Source organism: Styela clava, chromosome 2 (genome assembly GCF_964204865.1).
Source record: "Styela clava chromosome 2, kaStyClav1.hap1.2, whole genome shotgun sequence".
In the NCBI taxonomy this organism is placed as follows: Eukaryota; Metazoa; Chordata; class Ascidiacea; order Stolidobranchia; family Styelidae; genus Styela; species Styela clava.
In genome coordinates, this window is record NC_135251.1 from 19,644,751 (window position 1) to 19,659,207 (window position 14,457).

Here is a 14,457-nt window from a genome sequence, read left to right on the forward strand (position 1 = left end):
CTTGTCAGTTATTTTGGTTTGGCATGAAAGGGAAGTGGGAAAGTTGCATCTTCCGAGGTGGTTATTGAAAATATACAATATTTCAAGCAAATCCTGTTAGGGTCGCTGATGAATAACGTTTGCTTAATTGGAAGTTCCTGTCGTAAATAAGTGCCCTAAACTGTAATCTGAGGTAATATTGACAGCACTATGGGCCTACAAAAAATATTACGGGTAAATTTGCTATGCAAATAAAAATAAACTGAAGGCCAAGTGTAGCAATGATTTTTGGAACATATCGTCACGCTAATAACCGAATTGCGTAAGTCATTTTTAGCAGTATTGAGAAAAACGTAAAAAACTTCCTAATGATTTTGTGTTGCAATTGAGAGTCAATAATTTGCCATGGTTCAATTTTTTGATCGCAGCCGGATCTAAGTTAATTTGTATGACGCAGTTAAGTGACGTCATAATGGCGCACTGTGACTTAGGCAGAAATGTGTCTATGATTTGGGGACATACGCAATTTTGCAACTTCACTATATGCACCAGTCCAGAAAACTAAACATTCCAAAAACGAATGTAATTCTCAGTATCTACAATGTCTAATCCCCAAAATAGCTAATCAGTTTCAATTACATTATTTTTTATGTTTAAAAATATATATTTCATCAATATAACACGTTCTGCACACCCACCTAAATAGGACTAAGATTAAATTTGAAGAATAAAACAGCAATGCACCCAATATAAAAGCCAACCAAGGTAAATTTGACTCGGACAGTGAATATCACAAGTGTACGTCTTCCTATACTGTAGTAAAAATTCAAATTAATACGCGCTAATCTAAGATCCGAGATGCAAAAACTCGAAAATACTTCGCCGAGGTTATTTTGCATTTGTGACGTCACAAGAGTACTGCGGTAACAAGCATAATTCATTATGGCGAAACAAAATCTCCATTTTTATGGGTTTCGGAATTCCTAAAATAAAATCTGAGTTAACAGACAGGTGCGCAGCATTACATAAATACCTATTTTATAAAAAACTCAAAATCGCCAAAAATGACTTACGCAATTCGGTTATTAGCGTGACGATATGGTCGTTTGGGATTTATGTGTTATTACTTATCGATCTTAAGATCGGTAAGTATGTTGATATGTATTTGTCTGTCTGTTTGTCTGTGTGTTAGATGCACGCGATATCTCACGGAAGCGAGGTTGAATCTGCTCCAAAATTTGCATGTGCATTCATCATAGCTCGGATCAGGAGCCTATTGATTTTGGATGGATTATGTCCTATAATTAGCGAGTTATTAATTAATTAGTGATTGGACACACGCTGTCACTATGGAGTAAGACCACTGTTTTGGGGATCCCCTAACCTTCGATCGATAAGTCTTCGGTTTCTAACCGGTATTCTAGTTTAAAAGCGCTAGCAAATCACTTTGACTCGGATGAAGAATATACTGACATGACGCAAGACAGTGGTGGGACGGCTTTCATGTTGGCATTCATACGGCTTTCATGTTTTTTTAATATTAAAGAATTAACAAAAAAGAGATCACTACACCTTAACACTTGACAGAGCTAACTTGACATGTTAATATCACGTACGCACGATAATATATGAAAAAATTACCCAAAGTGTCATCTTTTCTAGAGCATGATAATGAATTGTAAACAACCGATCAATTCGTCGTTAACTTTATTTGAAACGAAAACGTTTGTTTAGGAGACTCTGTAGTAGTCTAGGAATATTTCACGCAAAATGTAGTGACGTTCCACAGCTAATGGGCAACAAATTTTAGATACTGACAAATGAATGATTCGCAAACGTCAAAATGTAATTGTGACAATTGAATCTCTCCGGAATTCCTTTTAGATCATAATTCCAATTATCCTTCAATATAGAGGTTTGTAAAACCTTGAAACAATTTCCTTTACTTAGATATGCCACGGATTTGAGATACTGTTGGCATTTATGAAATAGATCCTGTATATATGATCATCAATAACTAATTTATCGACAACAATGAATGATTTTGTGCGAGGTTAAATCTATAGGTCTGCATAACTATAGACCAGTGGTTCTCAAACTTTTTTAGTACCAGAGCCGCATTTCAAACCTCGAAGTTGTGAAGAGCCGCACACAAACAACGCAAGGTAAAATAGCTACAAACCTTAAGCGCTTATTTAAAATACCAAGTCATCGTAACAACAACACACGTAACAACTATGGCTGGGCAAAATATTCGAATAATGAAATATTCGAATGCCATTTTACTATTCGAATATCTGGTACCACGTGACCTGAGTATTGACCTCCGACGTTCTGGATCATTGTTATGTATAAAAAAAATATTAAATATTCCACTATTCCGTATTCGTTAAAAATATTCAATTTATTCGATTCGAAAACAAATTCGATTTTGCCCAACCTAGACTAACAGCCATTTAATTTGGCTTTGATTTCTAATAAGTTTGTCAAAGCGGGTCGTAATCGTGGAGGGTTCAAAATGCAGTAGCTGCTTGAGATGATCGCCAGATATATCGGGACTATTTTCGATTACTGGGACAAAATTAAATAATTATTGAGTTATTTGATTTATATATAATATTCGGAAATGCGACAAAAACTGGAAATCCACGAAACCAAGCCAATGATTACATTGATGTCTAAAATCTTTCCAAGTGAAAAGTGTCTAAGTGGCAGCGAAAACGCTTACTGTCGCGTCACTATTGCATCTTGTAGACAACGCTAGTCAACGCTAAGCAAATAAACACGGGGGAATCCATTCGACTAACTAATAGACTCCCGCATTTAAATTTCCAGTCAATGATTAGTTTTCAATGTAAATTTTTTTTTTGAAAGTAATTAATTTTCAAAGTATTAACAAGAGCCGCGAGAAAGGTTGTTGAGAGCCGCATGCGGCTCTCAAACCGTAGTTTGAGAATCACTGCTATAGACCCTCAGTGTTCGAGTTAGTAATTTTCCTAATTTTATTTTCAGTTCAAGTTCATTAAACCGTGTCAAGACAGTACAACAAAAACTTACATAACAACTTGTGTGTGCATTCGTGCGATCACATTTGGTTCCCTAAATCTGATCCTGTTTTTTCGCGGGAGATGCCATACCAGTATGAAATTTTTATGATTTATCATACGTGACATGAGTTTAAACCAGACTCGCTATTCAAGTTACTTATTTTATTATATACATTATTATGTCGAAACGTTGGCAGAAAAGACTTATTATACTCGTATCGCGTGACATTGATACTAGTTCCGCATTTTAGTTCCTCATTTTTTAAGCTACGCTTTAAAAAGCTATATCAAAATTTCATCATGAACTCACTAAAGTTTTTATTCTAAATATTGAAAATATATTTTTACTGTAAATAGATATTCCAGATTAGAATTTTTTTTAGTCGTGGACCCTTGGTATTCTAAGATTAACTCATACGATTGATTTTTCAAATCCACGATTACATTTCATAAATATTATTCAATAAAATCAACTCATTTAAAAATTTCTCAACGATAAAATTGTACACTTAAATATCTTCAGATTTCCAGAGTGCAAAGTTAAAGCACTCTAACTAAATGTATATATTTAAAAAAAAAAAACATGAACAAATGTAAAGAAGCCTGTTGTTACTTCGTATGAACCAGCATATCCATTGACAGAATAAATGGAATATTGTAAGTGATTATGTTATGATATTTCTCAAAACTATAATAATATAAAAAAATATTAGAAAAATGATTTATTATTCCAAATATATGGAGTCATTATATATAACATCGGCTGCATATGCAAATAGCATTGATTTTTGCAGGTACATAAAGAAGATGGCTCTATATGTATATGAGTTAGCGGTTCAGGCATATGACGGTGACTTTTTCATGTACATACCTTTATTGGCTGTGTATGTAAATTGAGTTTGCTGTATATGCATATGACATTGAATTTTTTCATATATCACCTAACTAAATGACTGTTGATGAATATTCAGTTGGCTAAATAAACATATAACATTGACTATTGATGTACAGTACTTGCATGGCGCTGTATACATGTATATGGAGTTAGATATATATGCATTTGTCATTGGGTTTTGTGTGTACATAACTTAAATGACCGTATACGTACATTGAGTTGAATATAAATGCATATTTTTGCTGTGTATGTACATCACTTGAATGAACGCATATTAGATTGATTTGGATGTATAGGCATTTGGCATTGGCGCTATATGTATATGAGTTGGCTGTATAGGTGCCTTTAGGTGGTATATATTATGAATGTATTTGTATAATTTGTTATCGATCTCATTCTATTTACTACAGGTTGTTCAAAAGTCGACCAAGACTGTTGTCAATTCTATTCGAAAAGAAACCGCTGGATTTTGACACTGCGGAGTCTAGAAAAGTGAGCTTGCTCGATAAGTCACAAAGCCAAGGGGCAACAAACTGAAGATATTGACAAATGGAAGATCATCCAACGCCAAAATGTATTTGTGATTATTCGCAATGGCTCCGAAACCCCTTTGCAATTGATAATTCCAATCATTCTGATTCAATATAGAGGTTAACAAATGAACCGAACAAGAGCCAGCATTATCAAGTCACTAGAGATACTTTTAGACACAAAGTGTATCGTATTGCAAAAAATAGTTGTTGTTGTTGTTGGAATGAGAAATTGTTGAAGATGGGCAAAATCAAACTAATAGATGAATTGTTTTAAAATGTTTATTACTAAAGATGGTCATAATCGACAGAATGCTGATCCTTAAAAAAAATTTATTCGACTAAATGTTTTGATATTTGTAAAAATATTACCTGGTTTGCATCACACTAGTTCACCATCTTATCGACACATCAGGTTTTTACTCACAGCTAGGGTCCCACCAGCAAATTGTAAGGCGGTGGCACTAGATTTACTTACTACTTTGATTTAAACCTTTAGAATGATTAGGTAACGGATTTCAGTGTAAGTCGCCTATAAGATACTTCTGTTATTCTTAGGACCTCCTTTATTTATAAATGCCATGGATTTGAGATTCCGTTAGCATTTATTAAAGATCATTTATATATGTTTATGGATTATCGATAGGTAAAATTTATCGATATCAACAATGAGTGTTTTTTTTACCCAAAGTGTCATCTTTTCTAGAACATGATAATGAATTGTAAACAACCGATCAATTTGTTAACTTTATTCGAAACGAAAACGTTTGTTTAAGACACTGTGTAGTCTAGGAATATTTCACGCAAAATGTAGTGTAGTTCCACAGCTAATGGGCAACAAATTTTAGATACTGACAAATGAATGATTCGCAAACGTCAAGATGTAGTTGTGACAATTTAATCTCTCCGGAATTCCTTTTAGATCATAATTTCAATTATCCTTCAATATAGAGGTTAGTAAAGCCTTAAAACAATTTCCTTTAGTTAAATATGCCACGGATTTGAGGTACTGTTGGCATTTATGAAATAGATCCTGTATATATGATCATCAATAACTAATTTATCGACAACAATGAATGATATTGTGCGAGGTTAAATGTATAGGTCTGAATAACTATAGACCCTCAGTGTTCGAGTTAGTAATTTTCCTAATTTTATTTTCAGTTCAAGTTCATCAAACCGTGTCAAGACAGTACAACAAAAACTTGCATAAAACTTGTGTGTGCATTCGTGCGATCACATTTGGTTCCCTAAATCTGATCCTGTTTTTTCGCGGGAGATGCCATACCAGTATGTAATTTTTATGATTTATCATACGTGGCATGAGTTTAAACCAGACTTGCTATTCAAGTTACCTATTTTATTATATACATTATTATGTCGAAACGTTGGTAGAAAAGACTTATTATACTCGTATCGCGTGACATTGATACTAGTTCCGCATTTTAGTTCCTCATTTTGTAAGCTACGCTTTAAAGCTATATCAAAATTTCATCATGAACTCACTGAAGTTTTGATTCTAACTATTGGAATTTTTTACTGTAAATAGATATTCCAGATTAGACAATTTTTTTAGTCGTGGACACTTGGTATTCTAAGATTGACTCATACGATTGATTTTTCAAATCCACGTTTACTTTTCATAAATAATATTCAATAAAATCAACTTATTTAAAAATTTCTCAACGATAAAATTGTACACTTAGATATCTCCAGATTTCCAGAGTGCAAAGTTAAAGCACTCTAACTAAATGTATATAATTAAAAAAAAAACATGAACAAATGTAAAGACGCCTGTTGTTACTTTGTATGAACCAGCATATCCTTTGACAGAATAAATGGAATATTGTAAGTGATTATGTTATGATATTTCTCAAAACTATAATAATATAAAATAATTTTAGAAAAATGATTTATTATTCCAAATATGTGGGGTCATTATATATGACATCGGCTGAATATGCAAATAGCATTGATTTTTGCAGGTACATAAATCAGATGGCCATATATGTATATGAGTTATCGGTACAGGCATATGACGGTGACTTTTTCATATACATACCTTTATTGGCTGTGTATGTAAATTGAGTTTGCTGTATATGCATATGACATTGAATTTTTTCATATATAACCTAACTAAATGACTGTTGATGAATATTCAGTTGGCTAAATAAACATATAACATTGACTATTGATGTACAGTACTTGCATGGCGCTGTATACATGTATATGGAGTTAGATATATATGCATTTGTCATTGGGTTTTGTGTGTACATAACTTAAATGACCGTATACGTACATTTGGTTGAATATAAATGCATATTTTTGCTGTGTATGTACATCACTTGAATGAACGCATATTAGATTGATTTGGATGTATAGGCATTTGGCATTGGCGCAATATGTATATAAGTTGGCTGTATAGGTGGTATATTTTGACTGTATTTGTATATTATGTTATCGATCTCATTCTATTTACTACAGGTTGTTCAAAAATCGACCAAGTCTGTTGTCAATTCTATTCGAAAAGAAACCGCTGGTTTTAGACACCGGGGAGTCTAGAAAAGTGAGCTTGCTCGATAAGTCACAAATCCAATGGGCCACAAACTGAAGATATTGACAAATGGAAGATCATCCAACGCCAAAATGTATTTGTGATTATTTGCAATGGCTCCGAAACCCCTTTGCAATTGATAATTCCAATCATTTTGATTCAATATAGAGGTTAACAAATGAACCGAACAAGAGCCAGCATTATCAAGTTACTAGAGATACTTTTAGACACAAAGTGTATCGTATTGCAAAAATAGTTGTTGTATTTGTTGGAATGAGAAATTGTTGAAGATGGGCAAAATCAAACTAATAGACCAGTTGTTTTAAAATGTTCACCACTAGATTTACTTACTACTTTGATTTAAACCTTTAGAATGATTAGGTAACGGATTTCAGTGTAAGTCGCCTATAAGATACTTCTGTTATTCTTAGGACCTCCTTTATTTATAAATGCCATGGATTTGAGATTCCGTTAGCATTTATTAAAGATCATTTATATATGTTTATGGATTATCAATAGGTAAAATTTATCGATATCAACAATGAGTGTTTTTTTTACCCAAAGTGTCATCTTTTCTAGAACATGATAATGAATTGTAAACAACCGATCAATTTGTTAACTTTATTCGAAACGAAAACGTTTGTTTAAGACACTGTGTAGTCTAGGAATATTTCACGCAAAATGTAGTGTAGTTCCACAGCTAATGGGCAACAAATTTTAGATACTGACAAATGAATGATTCGCAAACGTCAAGATGTAGTTGTGACAATTTAATCTCTCCGGAATTCCTTTTAGATCATAATTTCAATTATCCTTCAATATAGAGGTTAGTAAAGCCTTAAAACAATTTCCTTTAGTTAAATATGCCACGGATTTGAGGTACTGTTGGCATTTATGAAATAGATCCTGTATATATGATCATCAATAACTAATTTATCGACAACAATGAATGATATTGTGCGAGGTTAAATGTATAGGTCTGAATAACTATAGACCCTCAGTGTTCGAGTTAGTAATTTTCCTAATTTTATTTTCAGTTCAAGTTCATCAAACCGTGTCAAGACAGTACAACAAAAACTTGCATAAAACTTGTGTGTGCATTCGTGCGATCACATTTGGTTCCCTAAATCTGATCCTGTTTTTTCGCGGGAGATGCCATACCAGTATGTAATTTTTATGATTTATCATACGTGGCATGAGTTTAAACCAGACTTGCTATTCAAGTTACCTATTTTATTATATACATTATTATGTCGAAACGTTGGCAGAAAAGACTTATTATACTCGTATCGCGTGACATTGATACTAGTTCCTCATTTTAGTTCCTCATTTTGTAAGCTACGCTTTAAAGCTATATCAAAATTTCATCATGAACTCACTGAAGTTTTGATGCTAAATATTGGAATTTTTTACTGTAAATAGATATTCCAGATTAGACAATTTTTTTAGTCGTGGACCCTTGGTATTTTAAGATTGACTCATACGATTGATTTTTCAAATCCACGTTTACTTTTCATAAATAATATTCAATAAAATCAACTTATTTAAAAATTTCTCAACGATAAACTTGTACACTTAGATATCTCCAGATTTCTAGAGTGCAAAGTTAAAGCACTCTAACTAAATGTATATAACTAAAAAAAAAACATGAACAAATGTAAAGACGCCTGTTGTTACTTTGTATGAACCAGCATATCCTTTGACAGAATAAATGGAATATTGTAAGTGATTATGTTATGATATTTCTCAAAACTATAATAATATAAAATAATTTTAGAAAAATGATTTATTATTCCAAATATGTGGGGTCATTATATATGACATCGGCTGAATATGCAAATAGCATTGATTTTTGCAGGTACATAAATCAGATGGCCATATATGTATATGAGTTAGCGGTACAGGCATATGACGGTGACTTTTTCATGTACATACCTTTATTGGCTGTGTATGTAAATTGAGTTTGCTGTATATGCATATGACATTGAATTTTTTCATATATAACCTAACTAAATGACTGTTGATGAATATTCAGTTGGCTAAATAAACATATAACATTGACTATTGATGTACAGTACTTGCATGGCGCTGTATACATGTATATGGAGTTAGATATATATGCATTTGTCATTGGGTTTTGTGTGTACATAACTTAAATGACCGTATACGTACATTTGGTTGAATATAAATGCATATTTTTGCTGTGTATGTACATCACTTGAATGAACGCATATTAGATTGATTTGGATGTATAGGCATTTGGCATTGGCGCTATATGTATATAAGTTGGCTGTATAGGTGGTATATTTTGACTGTATTTGTATATTATGTTATCGATCTCATTCTATTTACTACAGGTTGTTCAAAAATCGACCAAGTCTGTTGTCAATTCTATTCGAAAAGAAACCGCTGGTTTTAGACACCGGGGAGTCTAGAAAAGTGAGCTTGCTCGATAAGTCACAAAGCCAATGGGCCACAAACTGAAGATATTGACAAATGGAAGATCATCCAACGCCAAAATGTATTTGTGATTATTTGCAATGGCTCCGAAACCCCTTTGCAATTGATAATTCCAATCATTTTGATTCAATATAGAGGTTAACAAATGAACCGAACAAGAGCCAGCATTATCAAGTTACTAGAGATACTTTTAGACACAAAGTGTATCGTATTGCAAAAATAGTTGTTGTATTTGTTGGAATGAGAAATTGTTGAAGATGGGCAAAATCAAACTAATAGACCAGTTGGTTTAAAATGTTCACTACTAAAGATGGCCATAATCGTCAGAAGATATTTTATTCAACTAAATGTTTTGATATATGTAAACATATTACTTGGTTTGCATCACACTAGTTCATCATCTTGTTGACACATCACGTTTTTACTCACAGCTAGGGTCCTACCAGCAAATTGTAAGGCGGTGGCACTAGATTTACTTACTACTTTGATTTAAACCTTTAGAATGATTAGGTAGCGGATTTCATCGTAAGTCGCCTATCAGATACTTCTGTTATTCTTAGGACCTCCTTTATTTATAAATGCCATGGATTCGAGATTCCGTTAGCATTTATTAAAGATCATTTATATAAGATTATCAATAGCTAAAATTTATCGATATCAACAAAGAATGTCTTTTTTTTGCGATAGCGAGGTTAAATCTACAGGTTTGTGTACGCACCTCAGTGGTTGAGTTAGTAATTTTCCTAATGTTATTTTCAGTTAAAGTTTGTCAGTCAGCGTCAATAAAGCACAACAAAAACGATCACATTTTTTTTACTAAATCTGATACCGTTTTCACGCGGTGAATGCCATATCACTATATAATTGTTTCATTTAACATACATAAGTGGCATATGTTTAAACTAGATTTGCGATTTAAGTTCCTCATCTCATATTATATACAGCATTATGCCGAAACTTTAGCACGAATGATTCTTGTTTGTATTGCGTGACATTGTTAACAGTTATCTTTGTCGTTTCGATCCTAAAACATTTTGCGGAAAATGGCAGTTTCTATTTGAAGAAGTAGTAGTCTCACGAAGAAAGCATATTCGTAGTTCGTGTTTAAACAACACGCCAATGAAAATTTTTCTATTCATTTCATCGGAACTTAGAATATGCATTAGGATGAATATGCGCTATGTGTTTATGAGTTGGCTGTATATTCATCTTTTTGATTGTATTGTATATCATGTATATCGATCAATTATGTTGTCAGTTCTATTTGAAATAAAAATCGCCCCTTTCGACACTTCGGAATTTAGAAAAGTGTGGGTGCTGGATAAATCAAAAAGTCTATGGGCAACAGACTATAGATATTGACAAATGGATGATTACCCAGTGACAAAATGTAATTGCGATGATTGAATCTCTCCGAATCTCCTTTCAATCTACCATTTCAATTATAATTTTCAATGTAGTGATTAGCAAATGAACAGAACAAGAGACTCCATTATCTAGTTATCACGGTACTTTTAATCTCTCACGTGCTCAGAATGTCCCCCACCAACATTGTAACATTTTCACACCTGTACAAAACACAGTGACGCGCGAACTAAGATCTTCATTAATGTCTTTGTTATTGTTCTTCTTCTACACCTTGTTTTTACAACACCCCGAAAATAGAAATGTCTTGGTGTCGGGGCAGGGGGTTAGGTGAACCTTGTGGCCATTCAATGCTACCTCATCTTCAAACCACCACAGTAATCTCTTACTCTTAACACATAATGTAGAAGAGTTTATACAAATTACATTTGGTATCAAGTTGCAGTACTACCTCTTCACGAACAGTTTCAAATAGTTTTCTCCATTCTCAATTTTGTAAAAATAAATAAAAATCACTAGATAATGCGCCCCTAACTGTAAGATAATCTCTTACTCTTAACGCATAATGTAGGGGTGTCCCATCTTGCTGAAAGAAGAGTTCATGAAAGTTACATTTGGTATCAAGTTACAGTACCTTCACGAAGCATTTCCAAATAGTTTTCTCTATTCTCCAACTCTAAAAAGTAAATAAAAATCGCTAGATAATGCGCCCCTAACTGTAACACCAGACTTACTAAGCTGGTTCTTTGTGATCAAATTAGGGCTTTCACCGGCCGAATACAGACAGTTATGGCTGTTCGCATATCAAGATAATTTGAAGCACGATTCATCTGACCATATGATTTTGTCGAATATTTCAACTTGCCCTTCGACAAATTGGTCTAATACAATGAATGAATCAAAAAATTATATGCATGACGCCTTCAAAGACATTGATAAATATCACAATTTGTGCCGCACTGTTTGTCACATTGTTTTGAACAGGTGTGAAGAATGTTACAATGTTGGTGGAGGCAATTTCAGGCACCTGAGAGATTAAACAGTTTCTGTGTAAGATATAACTAACATTTTTGGAATTTGAAGTACCCACATAATTTCAGACTTAAAATCTACTTTTTATAACTGTAAACCTACTTTTGGTCCACCTTTATACGTAATCATGAGAATCCTTTGCTAAGAAAGGTTATTGTTTCTATCGCGTGAGCTTGATAACTGTTACTAATTTCGGTTCCGTATTTGTTCGTCAAACATCGCGTGAGAAAAGTCAATTTCTTTGTTTGAACGATACATCGATACCAAAGTTTTGATTCATTATAGAAAAAAAAAAGGTTTTGTCTAGACTTCATGGCAATGGTTTTCAAAACCTTTTTGTGGCGCCAAACACCTGCGCTATTGTATGAACCCATTTGTATCGAACGGTTGAAACCAGCGCAATCACAATTTATGAAGAAGATAATTTTGCGCAAGGTTATAGAAAGAGATCATTGTGTTGTTATCTTCGATAACAATGAACTGTGTGGGAATAGTTATTGTTTTGTGACGATAGCGTTGGCGGCAGGGGAAGCAGATACTTTTCGTTGTTTGGTTATGTGGGTGAAAAGCTTACGTAACAACTGGGTGTACATTTGTGCGATCAAATTTGGTTCCCTAAACGCAATCCTGTTTTTACGCATGGGATGCCATATCAGTACATACTTTTTTTATTCAACATACGTGGCATGAGTACCAAATTTACCATTTAAGTTCCTCATCTTATTATATACATTATTATGCTGAAACGTTATTACGAACCATTCTTGTTTGTATCGCGTGACATTGTTACCAGTTCCGTTTCTCGGTTGCGTATTTGATCATAAAACATTTTACAAAAAATAGCAGTTTCTATTTGAAGAAGTACCAGTCTTATGAAAAAAAAAAGCATATACATGGGTATTGTCTAAACGGTACACCGATAAAAAAAATTTTTTGACCTCCTAAAGTATGCGCACCAAGATGGCGCACAACCTCAACTCAGGTTGTGTACCAGGTTAGAGCTCAGGTTATGCGACATCTTGGGGCGCATACTACAGGAGTACCTTTTATTTTGCCGCATTGTTTGTCACAGTGTTTTGAACAAGTATGAAGAATGTTAAAATGTTGGTGTAAGCAATTTTGAGCACCTGAGAGATTGAACAGTTTCTGTGTAAGATATAACTAGCATTCTTCAAATTTTAAATACCTACATAATCTCAGACTCAAAATCTACTTTTTATAACTGTAAACCTACTTTTGGCGTTTTACGTAATTATGCGAATAATTTCATAAGAAAGATTACTGTTTGTATTGCGTGACCTTGATAACAGTTACGAATTTCGGTTCCGTATTTAATCGCAAAATATCACGTGAGAAACGGCATTTTTTGTTTGAATGATTTGAACTGCTGTTTGAACCGATATGAACGTTTTGGAGCATTTTTTTATAAGAGCAGGTCGTCACGCTAATAACCGAATTGCGTAAGTCTTTTTTAGCGGTTTTGAGTTTTTCATAAAATAGGTATTTATGTAATGCTGCGCAGCTGTCTGTTAACTCAGATTTTATTTTAAGAATTCCGAAACCATAAAAATAGAGATTTTGTATGATATGCAATTTTGTTCAATTGTTTCGTCATAATGAATTATCATTGTTAACGCAGGACTATTGTGACGTCACAAAGGCAAAAATAACCTCCGCGAAGTATTTTCGAGTTTTTGCATCTCAGATTCTAGCTTAGCGCTAATAAATTTTAATTTATACTACAGTATAGGAAGGCGTGCACTTGTGATATTTACTGTCTGAGTCCAGTTCACCTTGATTGGCTTTTATATACAGGGTACATTGCTGTTTTATTCTTTATATTTAACTTTAGTCTTATTTCGGTGGATGTGCAGAGCGTGTTATATTGATGAAATATATATTTTTAAACATAAAAAATAATGTAATTGAAACAGATTTGCTATTTTAGGGATTAGACATCGTATATACTAAGAATTACATTCATTTTTGGATTGTTTGGTTTTCAGGACTGGTACATATAGTCAAGTTGCAAAATTGCGTATGTCCCATATTCATAGACACACTTTTGCCTAAATCACAGTGCGCCATTATGACGTCACATGACTGCGTCATACAATTTAAGTTAAATCCGGCTACGATCAAAAAATTGAACCATGGCTAATTATTGACTCTCAATGGCATTGCAATATCATTAGAAAGTTTTTTACGTTTTTCTCAAAACTGCTAAAAATGACTTACGCAATTTGGTTATTAGCGTGACGATGTGTTAGTTATATGAAAGGTTCATTGTGGGGTAACGTTAGATAGCAATGACATGAGTGGAAATAGTCATGGTTGTGTCACAATGGCGTCAGCGACGGGGGAAATGATGGTGAGAAGACAAAAAGCTGATCATGCGAAAAATTGTGAAATTTAAAATCCGAAAGATGATAAGTCGCCACAAAATTGCTGGTAGGTCAAGCCATTTGTTTCTCAAGTTTCAAACTGCATTAAAATGCTTGAGGGTAGTTTGCACCTCTTTTCTACGTCAATACTTGCGTCAAATATTGAGAACACCCATAGTTTATAGTCTCTTGTAAATTCAATCAAGGAAGA

The 14,457-nt window shown here is 33.4% G+C and overlaps 1 long non-coding RNA gene across 5 annotated transcripts; it reads left to right on the forward strand.

The window, feature by feature from the left end:
• Positions 1-5,154: 5,154 nt before the first annotated feature.
• Positions 5,155-10,710, forward strand: LOC144419872 (uncharacterized). 5 transcript variants are annotated; one of them, XR_013474330.1, is made up of 4 exons: positions 5,155-5,741; positions 6,936-7,831; positions 8,043-8,168; positions 9,363-10,710. It is a non-coding gene; the product is annotated as an uncharacterized LOC144419872 (long non-coding RNA). The 5 variants fall into 5 exon arrangements; XR_013474332.1 differs by having other exon boundaries at positions 6,936-7,099; XR_013474331.1 differs by having other exon boundaries at positions 5,155-5,404; positions 5,616-5,741; positions 6,936-8,168.
• Positions 10,711-14,457: the final 3,747 nt, after the last annotated feature.